Below are 14753 nucleotides of genomic sequence, written 5' to 3' on the forward strand. Positions count from 1 at the left end.
ATGTAAAATATATGTCTTTCAGGGCCCAAGTTACAATGGCCATCAATAGTTAATAGTAGGCTTTAAATTCACTGAACTAAAAAACATGTCTTTCTTTTTTCAGTTTTATTTTCTCTATAGCAGTTACACAGTGGTTTATATAAAGTAGATAGTCAGTGAATAGATGATATATAAAAACACAGAGATCCTACAAATCTCATAGTGATAGAAGGAAGACAGAAGGAGGGAAGAAAAATAAAGGACACACAATATCTGCAAGCATTCATTCCCTAAGAATTTTTAAAATATCTTCAGTTTCCAGACCCTATGCTAAACTCTAACACAAATAAAAAGATGACCTGGACTTAAGAACACCTCACTTAGTAGAAGAAACAGATATTTTAATAAATAGTACATTAACAACATTATTGGTCTGTGATCAACGTATGTAAAAAATATGAGAGTAAGGAGAGAACAATAACCCCTGAGCGGAGAAAGAGGCTTTCAGAAACAATTCATATCTGGATTGGCTTGTAAAGGATTTCATTAAGTGAAGAAGAGAGGGAGCACATTCCAGACAAAGGAAGTATTACCAGCAAGTACAGAGAACTGAAAAGTGTATTAAATTCAGGAAACTGCATTTTGAGAAAAGGACTATCAGAGAGGTCATGGGGCTGAGAGCTAGGTGGGGAATGAGAAATTCCTAGATTTCTCATTCTGAGAACTTGGACCTAAAGATTCCTATTTCCCATATTTATTTCATCAGGAGGCTTTCTTAAGTACTGAAGAAATATCAATAATGATTCATGATAGAGATAAAGAACAAACCCCTTCATCAGAGACTAATTAATTATATCAGAAAATTATCAATAAAGACCCAAATAATATCACCAATATATAATAAATTAATGGTATAATGCATAAGTAATTTATGCCAGCTTAATCCAGTAGCCATTGTACCACTTAAAGGAAAGTGTACAAACTATGCATATTCATTAATGGCAATCTATAATATGACCACACTTGTGACTTCCGGGAATTCTTAACAATGGCATGTCATTTCAAAACAACTATTTAAACCTCCTGATGTAGGTAATTTAAAATAGATTACTGGAGGAAAACTTTTCCCACCACGTTTTTTTCTTCTTCATGGACTAGGGTTTGAGAATCACTGTAGTAGACAATGAGAAAAGACAAGGAGAAGCAAATAGGTTCACCTTGTCAAAAAGATACATTCTATATGAAATCCAATTAAAAAGCAATAATGTCCAGAAAACCTTAAAACAGTGAAGTTACTAGTAAAATTCCAAGTATCTTGGGAGCACAAAATGTGACCATTTTTTAATTAGAAGAGTCCTATGATGCCACAGTGTGACTGTCTGCCCATTTGTGGGAGGGTGGACCCTTACAAACAAGTGACTTGGGAAAGAAAGCCAATTTAACTTTGAATTACTGTCTTAATTAAGAGAACATTTTTAAAAAGATTAAAACATAAGCAAGACAATTATCTTTGAAAACAGAAGGAAAATGGCTAATTGAAATGAATGGCTATGAATTTTAACTTATAGTTATTATTTTCTAGATATACTATTGTTATCACTGCCACTTGTCATGTTTATAATGACACTGAGAAGATAGTAAACTTTGGAACTAGATACACTGAGAATAAAATCCCAGGTCTGCCACAGTCTTGGATTATTTTCCTGACCATTCTGAGACTTAGTGTTAAGGATTTTCTTAATCTTCAAAGTAAAGTAATATTCATTTCATCGTTATTTCAAAGATTAAATAAAATAATAGTTACTAACATTGTGTCTGGTGCATATTCTCTTAGTTTGAGTTCCTACAGAAACAAACCCTTAGACAAGAATCAGAATTTAGCTAGCTTATTTGCAAACTGATCCCAGAAAACACTTGTAGATAAGTGCAGAATTTTAAAAAAGTAAAGAAATAAATACAGTACAGTCAATAAATACGTCATCAGGTCTGCTACCACTGGGGACTGCTGCCCGAATTTGTTGGGTGCTCTGTGAGACAATGCAAATGCTCTTCAAAGCTGTCTCAACAAAGGGGTGAGAAAAGTGGGGGGCATATCCACTGAATGCCCTTTTATTATTGTCTGATACCTGGGTTCCTACAGCCAGGGAGTCCGAGGTGGGTGTATGCATTCAGTCAGAGCATCAAAGGTGTTAAAAGCTAAATGTTACAATTCATAGTGTTTTCTATCTACTTGCCTTCAGCACGTGAAGAGTACAGTGGGACACTGACAGCATCTTCCACAACTACCAATTCTGTCGGTCAGCACTAGGTGTTATTATTCAGATTTATGTCCCCAGTACATGCCTGCCATGATAGATTCCAAACAAATGGATGAATGAAAAATGAATGAATGGACAAATGAATGAATGAACACTATTTGTAAAATAAATATTACTTATCTTTCCCAGACATTGAGTTTACTTCTCAGAGGTACTGAATGTAAAAATGAATATCAATCACCTGTAACTGTAAAAATGTTATAAAATTGTCAACATGTTCTGAGTAGAATTCATAAATCTAAAAGCCCTTATTTTGTTATTAGACATAAAATAATATGTTTCTATATTATCCACATAAAAAATCCAGAACAATTTGTAAATTCACCAGGTAAGCAGAATTTAAAGTTATTTAGCTCATAGTACGTCATGTTTTGGTTCTCAGGTAGCAGATAGTATCCTCAAAAGATTAAAAATAGAGAACTATCATATGACACAGTGATTTTAATGCTTGCTATTTATCTAAAGAAATAAAAACACTAGTCCTAAAAGATATATGCACCCCATATTCATTCATCACAGCATATGTACAATAGCTAAAATATGGACGCAATCTCGATGTTTGCTTTGTATGCATGCGTGTGTTTCTGGAGCAGTGGTCTATAGCTTTCATAATATTTTCCAGTGGACGGCGGCCCCTCTCCTCAAAATGTAAAGTAGCCAGCCACTTTCAACATTGGTCTTGTTTTCTCTCACGTAGCTTGGCTTCTGTGGTTTGTCCAGAACACCACCTACGATTCACGGTATTCTTTCTATGAGAAAATGTGTTCTGTCAGGCAACTGACTTCCCAAGAAAAATGATGGAATACATCCCTTTGTAAACCGGGATTGTCATTCTGCCAGGGCTACCACTTGAATATGAACAGATTATGAGGGTTTTATACCAATCTTACCTTCCCCTTCCCTACACTCCTTTTCTGCCTCTGATCCCCAGTCTCCAGGGATTCAGCTTCCATAGTCACCATCCTGGGGTGTAGAGATTCTCAAATGCAACAAGATAACTTTTTAAAAATATATTTTACTGATTTTTTACAGAGAGGAAGGGAGAGAGTTAGAGAGTTAGAAACATCAATGAGAGAGAAACATCGATCAGCTGCCTCCTGCACATCTCCTACTGGGGATGTGTCCGCAACCCAGGTACATGCCCTTGACCGGAATAGAACCTGGGACCTTTCAGTCTGCAGGCCGACACTCTATCCACTGAGCCAAACCAGTTTCGGCAAGATAACTTTTTAAAAGGAAAATTATTCTCATACAATGTCAAGAGTATGCTTTCAGCTTGGAAAGCCAAACCTTAAAAAATGTTCATTCATTGTGACATATCAACACGGAGGAATTTTGCCTCCAAACCTAGTAAAAATAAATACAGTTTATTAGATTAAATACAATTTTTTTCACTTTTGTTTTCTCTATAGCAGTTACTCAGTTGGGTTGCCTTTTTCTCAAATGAGGCACCTGTACGATCAGGTAGGGCTTGCCTGGGACACATGCCTACTGAGAGCCTTTCCATCATCCCTGCTTGTTGCAAAACACATGTAAGCATCTCTGACCACCATGCCAAACCCTCACCTCCACCCCAAACAGGCATACATGCCTGAAACAAAGAAATACTGTGTATTATTTTCTCTTCATTTCTAGACCTAGATTCACAATCCTGAACACATACCTATGAGCATTACAGAGAAAATGATTAACTTGGGCTTCAGAAAGGCTTGATTCCTTTCTCTTAAACAATGTTGTGGTCCTACCACTGACTTGCCCCTGCTTGTTGCAAAACACATGTAAAGCATCTCTGATCAACATGCCAAACCCTCACCTCCACCCCGAACAGGCATACATGCCTGAAACAAAGAAATACTGTGTATTATTTTCTCTTCATTTCTAGACCTAGATTCACAATCCTGAACACATACCTATGAGCATTACAGAGAAAATGATTAACTTGGGCTTCAGAAAGGCTTGATTCCTTTCTCTTAAACAATGTTGTGGTCCTACCACTGACTTGCCACCTACCTGAGGCCACTCTTAAAAGGTAAGCACTGGTTAGCTCCTGTTCCTGTACCAGGTGACCTTAACTGACTCAAAGGCTGGCATGAAGAGATGGTAGAGTCCAGCCTACAGCACTGGACTTTGTGACTTCAACATCCTGCACTACTGCTGCCTAACTGTATGGCTTTGGACAAGTTTTTCTACCCCTTTGTTTCCCTTCTATAAAATGTAAATAGTAGAATATACCTCTCAGCATCATTTTAAGGAGTTAATGAGTTAATACATGTAAAGCACTTAGTACAGGGCCTGGCACCCAGGAAATTCTGGGAAAATATGAGCTAGCATCATATTCTTACCCTGGTCCTCCTTCCAGGCCATAACTTAACTGGAAGAAGTGGATCCTTCTCGAGATGAAGTAGTATTCCCCAGGCTATAGGACTCCAGGGTGCTTCTCAAATTATGTATCATAGGCAAAAGGACTCTTTTTTTAAAAAAATATTGACTGTATTACAGATGTTTCCCATCCCCTCTCCCCCTTTACTTCCCTCCACCCTTGCCCTGCCCCACCCCAGCCTTCACCATACTATTTTTGTCTCCATGAGCTATGCATATAAATTCTTTGGTTAATCTCTTCCTGTGTCCTCTTCAGAGATGAGGTAGTATTCCCCAAGCTATAGGACTCCAGGAGGGTGCTTCTCAAATTATGCCCCATAGGCAAAAGGACTCTTTTTTTAAAAAAAATTGTTGACTGTATTACAGATGTTTCCCATCCCTTCTCCCCCTTTACTTCCCTCCACCCTTGCCCTGCCCCACCCCAGCCTTCACCATACTATTTTTGTCTCCATGAGCTATGCATATAAATTCTTTGGTTAATCTCTTCCTGTGTCCTCTTCCGCCCCACCCCCGAGATCTGTCAGTCTGTTCTCTGCTTCCATCTACTAGAGGGGTAGTAACTATGCTCAAGTTTCTGAGTTTGAGCAAGGAATTTGCAGTGGTGTGACCGAGTTAGCTGGAACTGAATCAGAATTTCAGTATCTGGAAAGCAATATAATTGTGTAAATGAAACAAGATGTCTCAATGTAGTGGACTACATTCCAGCAGTGGCTAAGGGAAGGGAAGGGAGGTAAGAAGGGAGAATAATAAGATGAGAGCATCGCCCCAGAAAGAGCGATGTGTGCATTCACAAGTGTACTTAAGCTCTTTATTTCCATCTGGCCTCACTGAGGCAACAGTCATCCAGCACATAGAATTCCTACCTCTCTCAAATGGTTTTGTTCTTGGTAGTCACGTCTTTTTCCTTAACTTAGCAGCTAATCAAGTGACTTTATAAATCTTTTGTCACAATTCAGAAGAAATTGCAGCTGCCCATATCAAATTCTAGATCTTCATGGTGGGTGCAGTTTGGATTCATGGAATCACTGAGTTCTGTTGTCAATTGGTACTTGGACTTGATTGGATACTTGCACCTCCAAAGCCACGGTCTCTGCTATTCACAATTAAGTACAACTTTACGTAAGACTCAGTAGGTTACATGTCTGGTACTCAGATTAAAACAGCAAAGAAACCTTATCAATTAATTTGCCCACTCTTAATACTGTTTCTACTTTATAGAAGATCCTCCATATTATTTGTGTAATAAAGAAATGAATGAGCACACTGGGTGACAAAACTCTCAAATGGGGAACATTTTCTTTAAAATAAAAAGAAAGATAACCAAAGTTACCCATAAAGGTGATTAGCATACTATTTTAGGATTGGGTGGATGAGAAGTATTTATTACCCCTAGGCTAGGCATAAATGCTAAGCCACTTAAGAACACATCCTCCACAAAGTCCTAACCCCTGAGAGCATTTTGTAATTCACTATGGTAAGTGTAAATTTTTTTTTTAAAAAAAAGCTCTTTCTGTAACATTTAGATCGCTAGGCATAAATGCTAAGCCACTTAAGAACGCATCCTCCACAAAGGTCCTAACCCCTGAGAGCACTTTGTAATTCACTATGGTAAGTGTAAATTTTTTTTAAAAAAAAGCTCTTTCTGTAACATTTAGATAAAATCTGATGAATTACAAAATAATTTTTTTACAGACATTAGAAAGCTATGGAAATGAGGACTACATGAGTGGGGTTCTACCTTTGAAAGGCAGAATCAAATCTGTGATTCACAGTTATGTTCTCAGTAGCCCTGGGAGAACAAGATACAGTGGGTCAGACATAAACTGAGTCTTTCTAAAACTTCAACCGAGCTCTTATACAACTTACTACCTGATTTGATTAAAGTTATCATCTGTTCTTTCTACCCAATTAACTTTTTAAAAAAATATATTTTTATTTATTTCAGAGAAGATGGAGAGGGAGAGATAAAAACATCAATGAAGAGAGAATCATCATTGGCTGCCTCCTGCACGCCCCCTACTGGGGATTGAGCCCACAACACAGGCAAGTGCCCTTGACTGGAATCAAACCTGGGACCCTTCAGTTGCAGGCTGACACTCTATCCACTGAGCCAAACCAACTAGGGCCCAATTGACTTAAAAAATAACAAAACACTTTATTGCTGTTACAGCTATAAACTATTGTCAGAGTATAATAAAAAAATAATATAAACATGAAGCAATGAGAAAATGTTTCTAAAAATTTAGATAGTAGAAGCAGATCTGCAAATGATCCAAATATTGGACTTAGTATATAGTGTTTTTAAAATGATAACACATAATATGTTATGGAAAATAGAGCAAAAGCTGAACAAAATGAAGAAAAAGATGGGGAATTTCAATAAAGAATTGTTTCAATACAGTAAATCAAATATTCTGGAACTAAAAAACAAAATATCTGAAATCAGAACTCATTATTGGGAACTAAGAGCTGGTTGCACGTAACAAAAAGGCAAGATTAGTGAATTCAGAGACAGATCAATAGAAAATAAATATAAATGAAAGCAAAGAGAAAAATAAAGTGGAATAAAAGACACAAGTGGGACATGGTTAAAAAGGCATATATATATAAACATATATATACAGGCATACCAAGTTTTATTGCACTTTGCTTTATTGCACATCACAGATATTGAGTTTTTATAAACAAACTGATGCAGGAAACTTCATCACTGTCTTATTTTAAAATATTGCAACCACTACCCCAGCCACAAACAACCTGATCAGTCAGCAGCCTTCAACATTGAGGCAAGAGTCTCCACCAACAAAAATATTATGACTCACTGAAGTGTCAGATGATGGTATGAATTATTTAGCAATAAAGTATTTTTAATTAAGGTATACACACTTTTAAACATATACTATTGCACACTTAATAGGCTATAGCATAGTGTAAACATAACTTTTATATGCACTGGGAAACCAAAAGACTCACGTGGATACTTGCTTTATTGTAATACTTGCTTTATTGAAATAGTCTGGAACCAAACCTGCAATATCTCTGAGGTATGCCTGTAATTGGAGTTTTAGACATAAATGAAGGAGAATATGGCAGAAGAAATATTTGAAGAGATAATTAGTTAGAATTTTTCAAAACTGGAGAAGACTTCAATTTACACTTTCAGAAATCTCTGCAACCCCCAAGAAAGAAACTGTAAAGAAAACACAGATAGGTATAGCATAATTTAAAAAGCTGGGGGGTGGGGGAGACAAAGAAATCTTAAAATTAGCAGAAGAAAAATATAAGACACATTACTTTTAAAGAAGCAAAAGTACAGAAAGATAGCTGACTTCTCAACAGAAATGGTGAAATCAGAAGGCAGTGCAATGACATTCTTCAAGTGTGAAAAACAAAACAAAACTACTAACAGAATTTTATGCTCATAGGAAGCATTTTTAAAAGAAAAAAAAGGAAAAATAAGAGGTTTTCAGATAAACAAAAGCTGCCTTCCAAGAAAAATTAAAGAGAGATTTTAGGCAGAGGCAACTATCCTAGATGGCAGCACAAAATTTCAGAAAGGGATAAAAAGCAATAGAATTAGAAAATAAGTAGGTACATAATTTTTAAATCAAAAAGCATAAATAAATATGCTTAAAAATATTTTTTAAATTACTAGAAAAATAGCATATTAAAAATATTTGATTAATACAGAGAAAAATAACAAAGGGATAAAAATAACAGATAAAAATAAAATAAAAACAAACAAAAAGAAACAACAAAATGGTAGATATAAGTTAAAGCATATTAAATATAAATGGACTAAAGACTTCAATCAAAAGACAAAGAATTTCAGACTGGATTTTGATATCTCACATATATGTTGTTTAAAGAGATAACACCTTAATATTAAGAACACAGAATGTTTAAAAGTAAAAGAATGGAAAAATAAAGCTATTTTATTAGTTTCAGACACATTAGCTATTAAAGGCAAGGCAAGAAGTATCACTAAAGATAGTGTCATTTTATAGCCATTTCAATAGAAACATAACAATCTCAGAAAAGCATTTAAAATATACATTTAATTTCATAAATTAGGAGGTACTTGTTGATCTTACGAAGTATGGTGGCTGCAGAAACCAGGCTGCTTAGAATTTAGAGATGAATGATGTGAACGGGGACAGGGACTATAGCCCATGCGGTCAGTGTTTAGATGAGAAGGAAAAGAAAGAGGTAAGTCACAGCTACCAAAAAGTGGAGGTCTTATAAGATGAGAGAGACTTAAGTGTAAGTTAAATTTACAACATGAAAACCTTTGAGACTTTTTGAAAAGAGAAAGATTGCTGTTGAACAGTGCATTGTTCATCTGTGCTGCGCCGGGTGGAGGAATAGGCTTGTGTCACAGCGGAGCACTGATGAGTATCCTGTCTTTTGTATTCACACTCCTTGTGACCTTCACTAACTCACTTATCCTCTGAGCCTCTATTTCTCCTTTTATAAAATAAGAATATTAATACTGATCTTAGAGGGTTATTGTAAGAAGTAAAAATAATTTTTACAGGAAGGTGCTTTGTAAATGAAGCATGTTATAAACATAATACAAGATAAATGCAGCTTACAAATCTAAAAACAGTCATGGTAATACACAATGGTAAAAGTATTAGAAAATCTATTCTCTTTAGAATTTATAAAACAGATTTTTGCAAACGTACCTGAGGCAATGACTGTATTTCCGTGCTGTCTAGGTGCTTTGTCTATAAATATAACTACTGCTTGGTGCTGAAATATTTCTAAGAGTCCTACACACTCCATCATTTGTATTCTTAGATGTGCCAATGGCCCAAGAATGTGCTTCCCCATGCAAGTGCCATCTCTGTCATTGTGATCTGCTTGCCAATTAGAGCCATCTAAGTCTGGAAATCCCAAGACCTCTGATAATGGAGTTCTCAGGCTTGTGCAGGAAGATAACCAAACAAAAAACAGTGTTTGTTAAAATAGACTCCTATTTAGTATTGCCTTGTCACAGAACATAACTGGAAATATCTCCACTAACATTCCACAGATGACAGGAGCCAAGCAAGCACTGCAGTAGGAAACTTGGTAGGCAGATACAGGATCAAAGTTATAAAAAACTAACATTTCTCCTACATAAAATATTAAGTCCTCAGTGGCATATTCCTGACATTTCAGAGAATGCGGAGACACTTGAGGATGGAGCACAGCATTAGGTTTTAAATTAAAACATAAGGAGCAATCCTGGCTGATGGGGAAGTCATTTCTCCCCTATGTCTTGTCTTACAGAGCTCAGGAAATGCTTGATGTGGTTAATGATGCCAGGGGTGGCCACCATCACTTCCTTTGGGAAAAGTTATCCTTAATGTAAGTTAGCTGCTCCAATTCCTCAGGATCCCTTGCAGTGTAATTTCTATGAGAGCTCAGACATTTCCATTGGACAAGCACCTTTCTTTATCTAACTGCCGCCCTAAATGCAAACTCCATGAGTTGAGGAAGTAGAATCAGGCTTCAAGGAGACCAGAAGTTAGAGTTTGCCAGGCAAAGTATTAAAAAAAAAAAAAAAGAGAGCTACTAAGAAAAAGAAAAAAAAGATTGAAGACCTTCAGATTATATCATTGAGTATTTAGCAGAATACTGATTAGCACATGTGCATGAGAAAACTACCTAGGCAGTGTTTGAGTCTGATGTCAGCAGCTGTACATGCCACAGACCTTCTTGGTGTTGGTATGCAGTCACCTTTCATTTCAAGGTCATAGGGCAGGAGATGTAGGATAGGCATCCATTTCTTTGTGGCCTAAATGATGTAAGTCACAAGAGCAGATATTTAGGGTTATAGGTCACAAGTGTCAGATCCCAACTGACAGCTGGCCCACATTTTGTATTCCATAAATGTCTGTGCCTGTGACATGCAGGGCTCTCTGAAATACAGGACCCAGAGCAGAGACTGTCCTTGCCCAGGTCTAATGTGGTTCTGATTCTGGTCAGAATTAATTAGTACATTTGGCCATGGACTAAGATATTTGTTTGATTGATGATTGATTGATTCTACTACTACTTTTACCCATTGATTCTAAGTATTTCTCCCATTTTTGAGGAGATCTTTCTCATAAAATGTATTTATTTGCTTATTACCATCAGATTATATCTAAGCAGGTTTCAATTCCATTAAAAGGGGGGTGGAGATAAAAATAATTTGATCTAAAAAAACCCTGGACTGGGTTTAAACTCATTGATTTGTTAGATTTGTTTTGATTAGTTGCACGGCATTTTCATGCATCCTATGTGTATAAATAAAGCTATAAAGGTCTAAGCTGAGGTTCTTTGGCAGCTTATGTAGACCCATAAGAATCACGTTCAGGACCCTAGAAGAAACCAAATGCTATTCATGGCCAATTCACTGCTGATTAGATGTGTTTGCAAGTTGGAATTCCTATGTCATGGGAATAATTCACTGGAGACTGAGTATGGAGAAGTAAGCTAAGGAAGGGAGCTAGACTAGGAGGTGCGTCACTAATTGTCACTTCTGCAGGCAGGTACTCTCCCAGATCATCAGAAGAAAGTGCTGGGGGCTTCATTGTGTACTATATCTGCTGGCCAGCCACTACCACCACCCTGCTTCAGCTCCCACCAAGGGAAGAGACAGCCCTTTTAAAAGAAACTAGCAGTAGCTCTGTGTGCTTGACTGCAGCATGCGCTGTGGAGTCTCCTGGGTAGCCTGAGACAGCTGCAGAACAACGGCCAGCACCAAATCCAAATGACTTAAAGTAGGGTGGATGGAGCAAGAGGGAGGAAGCAAAGAGGAGAAATGAGTAAACTCATTTATCCCTAGAGGATAGCCAAATGTTCTATGGGCAACTTATTTCAAAGCAAAAGAGATGAACAACTTTATGAACTGTATAACTGTGCATAGAATATATTAAATGTCTTCCATTTACAAGCACCAAGGAGATTATGGAGAATTGAGGAAAAGCCCCCCCCCCAAAAAAAAAGAAAAAAGAAAAGAAAAGCCAGGCTGACCAATTTAATTTATTTCTATAACAGAGAAAGAGGGCTGCTGAATCAATAGTTATAATTAGCCTGATTGTCCAAATGGGGCTGACCACAGTAAAGATGCAAAGCAGGTAATCTTTGTCAAATTTCTAGTCCTAGGCTACTTGGCAAATGTCTTTCAAATGGAGAAGACGAGAAAAAGACAGGGTTCAGCTTTATCGTAGGTGTACGAGAGGATTCATTCTTGTGTGCAATGCTTGTGTCATCAAGAAAAAGTAGTCGTATACATAACTGTCACACTGAATCTTTCAAGAATGTCATGTCTGTTTCTCTTTCACATCTTAATCAATTACTTAGAAAAGAGTCAATAATCAGACTCTTGCAATATGAATGGGAGCTTTTCCCATAGTCTGCTACTTCTATTCTTGGAAAATATGTCTGCTCTCCTCCTCATATCCTTTACTCCCTCAAACATCACATTTTTATTTGGTCAAACTTTCAGTGAAGTATTTAAAAAAAAAACAAAAAAAAAAACACACGTCCTTGATTGAAATGGGGCAAAAAAACACTCTAAAGGGATAGAAGGAAAGGGAATACAATTATTAAAGCTAAATTTTGAATCTATCTTCCTGCCCTTTTTCCCTCACTGCTTACAGGGCTGGCCCTTCATTATTTCTTGCTTGAATCTCTGTAAAAGCCTCATAGCCCTGAGACAGCCTCTTTACATTCATTCAGATGTGCTTTCAGAGATGTTTCAGAAATATAACTTTGACCACTACTCTGTTGCCCAAAACCCAATCATTGCTCCCAAAATTCCTATGAAAGCACATAGGCCCTTCACTCTAAACCCAATCCTTCTTTCCAAACTTACCTCCAGCACCACCAATCATGAGTACCTTTGATTTCACAGCTACATCAACCTTCTTTTGGTTTCCCTGACTTTGTCTCAATTTTAAGCTGCCTATTTCTGTGTGATCCTATACAAAGGGAAATATAGGCTGCAGATGATTAAAAGTATTCATTTCAGAAATCACCTCACCATGATACTATTTTTAATTGGTAAGATATAATTTAAATTTTTATTTGAATATTAGAAAATTATTTTCTATTAATTAATTTTAAAATAATCTAATTTTTAAGTAATTAGAGATTTGTAGAACATAGTAAAATATTTAAATTTCAGAATGTCACTTCTCTCTCCAACTTTTTTGTTAATTTATACTTGTTGTACTGAAAGCATATCATGAAAGATATGGTCATCCAAGGAATAAGATTTCTTTCATGTTTATTCTTCTTTCTCATTCTGGTCTAAATAAAATCTATTTATAAAATGCTACATGACTAAAACAGTAATCTAAGTTAATTCTGTGATTATAGGTATTTACTGCAAAATATTTTGTGGATCTTTTTCTAGATGTTTACATAGGCATCTAAACACTCAAGGAAAAAAATTACTCAGAAGGACCTTTTGAAATATAGGGGATTGATTGCCTCTAGCAGAGGATCTGCCTCTGACATTTTGCCCTTCTAAGTATTAAATCAGCCTCCAATAGGAAAGTAAACACACAGTCACAAAAGTAAACATCTGGTTTCCATGTAAAGAAAACACAGATGATTTTTAAAGGTCAATTATTTAATTTTTATATTACTTACCTGGAATGTTCATACAAATTTTATAAGCAAAGTCACACATTTAAACTATATATTAATTTCAATAATTTTAAAAAAATACTGAGCTAAATTTTCCTAGCTCTGAGCATAAATGGATTTTTATCACTGTATGAAGAGAACTGCTTCTCTTTTTACCTGTTCTATGTATTCCTAAACCCCTACGTATGCTCTGTTCTTCTTGGGGTCCTGTGTGGACTAAATATTTGGTTCACAGTCTTTTGTATTTAATGGACCAAGTAAATTTTTAAAGTAAATAGAGAACATGGAGTGGTCAAATTAAGCATGGTGTACATAAAAATTTGTGCACTATCGCCACACAAATTAGAAAGAACTTCATCTCAGAATCACAATTGGCAATCTTACAATGGCTTTGTTTTTTTTTTTTATTTCTTACCACATATGAGTGAAAATATCACCACAGACAGCCAATTGCATTTATGGACTGATATTTAGGAGTCATTGGACTGAACTTGTTAGACAGAAAGGTATTCGAGGCATTATAAGCCTTTAAGCTTTTGCTGTTGAGATATTTAATGATTATAGAAAACTTTCATAGCACAACCGAAAAAATTTTAACTGAGCCTTGAAGAAGGAAGTGATTTTTTCCAAAGAAATAGATAGCTCTTTCTTTGATACAGTTGCCAGACAAGGCTGTCCTTAGAAAGACTCATCAAACCAGGGGGAATATAGCTGGCAGGGATCATGGCCACCAGGCAAAGTGTACTCTGCTTAGTTTGAGAAGGAGGGAGCTACATCATACAACCACTCTCATTTCCTAGAAAGGCAGACTGTCTGTATTTTTCAAAGTTTGAGCTCATTGGAGGAAAGCAAGATACTCAGTAGAAACTAATGGATTAAAGAAGTCTATGCTTAAAGTCAGTACTCACCAAGTACGTACTGTGTTTAGAACACAACTAAAATACATTTTTGAACTTATCATTGAGATTCTGAGTAAGAAAGCCAAAGCCAGTCTCAGAGTACCACACTTACTCTGAGACTTAGAAAAATGGATTTTTTTTTTTTTTTTTATGTATAGGGCGTAATGTCACAGGAAGGCCATAGTATTCTGCCACCCGTGAGGAGTAAGCCCAAGTTGCTGTTGGATGTGTTGTACACAGAGAAGCCATTCTTCAGGCACCCTGCTCTCTCCACACCCAAGAAAAATGGATTCTTAACACTGGTGAAGAATTATTACCACTTCCTGTGAGGACCTGACAACTATTCTCAGGAGCCCTTTATAATTTCTTACCTAGTAAAGTGTACAGAGATCTCCTTGATTCTGGGTTTAGTCTTTCTCAGTGAGTCTTTAAAGACTTTATTCATTTCTACTTAAAAGACCTTCTAAAAAAAAAAAAAAGACCTTCTCTAGGAATTCTTATAAATTGATGCCGGCAAATGGAGGACTTCTATTACATTTAAGACTCA

The 14753-nt window shown here is 36.3% G+C and overlaps 1 long non-coding RNA gene across 1 annotated transcript in view; it reads left to right on the forward strand.

Annotated features, from left to right (window-relative positions):
• LOC106724329 overlaps positions 1-14480 on the forward strand; it is a 16332-nt gene extending 1852 nt beyond the window's left edge. The window contains exon 3 of the long non-coding RNA XR_001360085.1: positions 14365-14480. This is a non-coding gene — a long non-coding RNA (uncharacterized LOC106724329). The remainder of the gene's footprint in view (positions 1-14364) is intronic.
• Positions 14481-14753: the final 273 nt, after the last annotated feature.

This window comes from Myotis brandtii, unplaced genomic scaffold (assembly GCF_000412655.1).
Source record: "Myotis brandtii unplaced genomic scaffold, ASM41265v1 scaffold8, whole genome shotgun sequence".
Classification (NCBI taxonomy): Eukaryota; Metazoa; Chordata; class Mammalia; order Chiroptera; family Vespertilionidae; genus Myotis; species Myotis brandtii.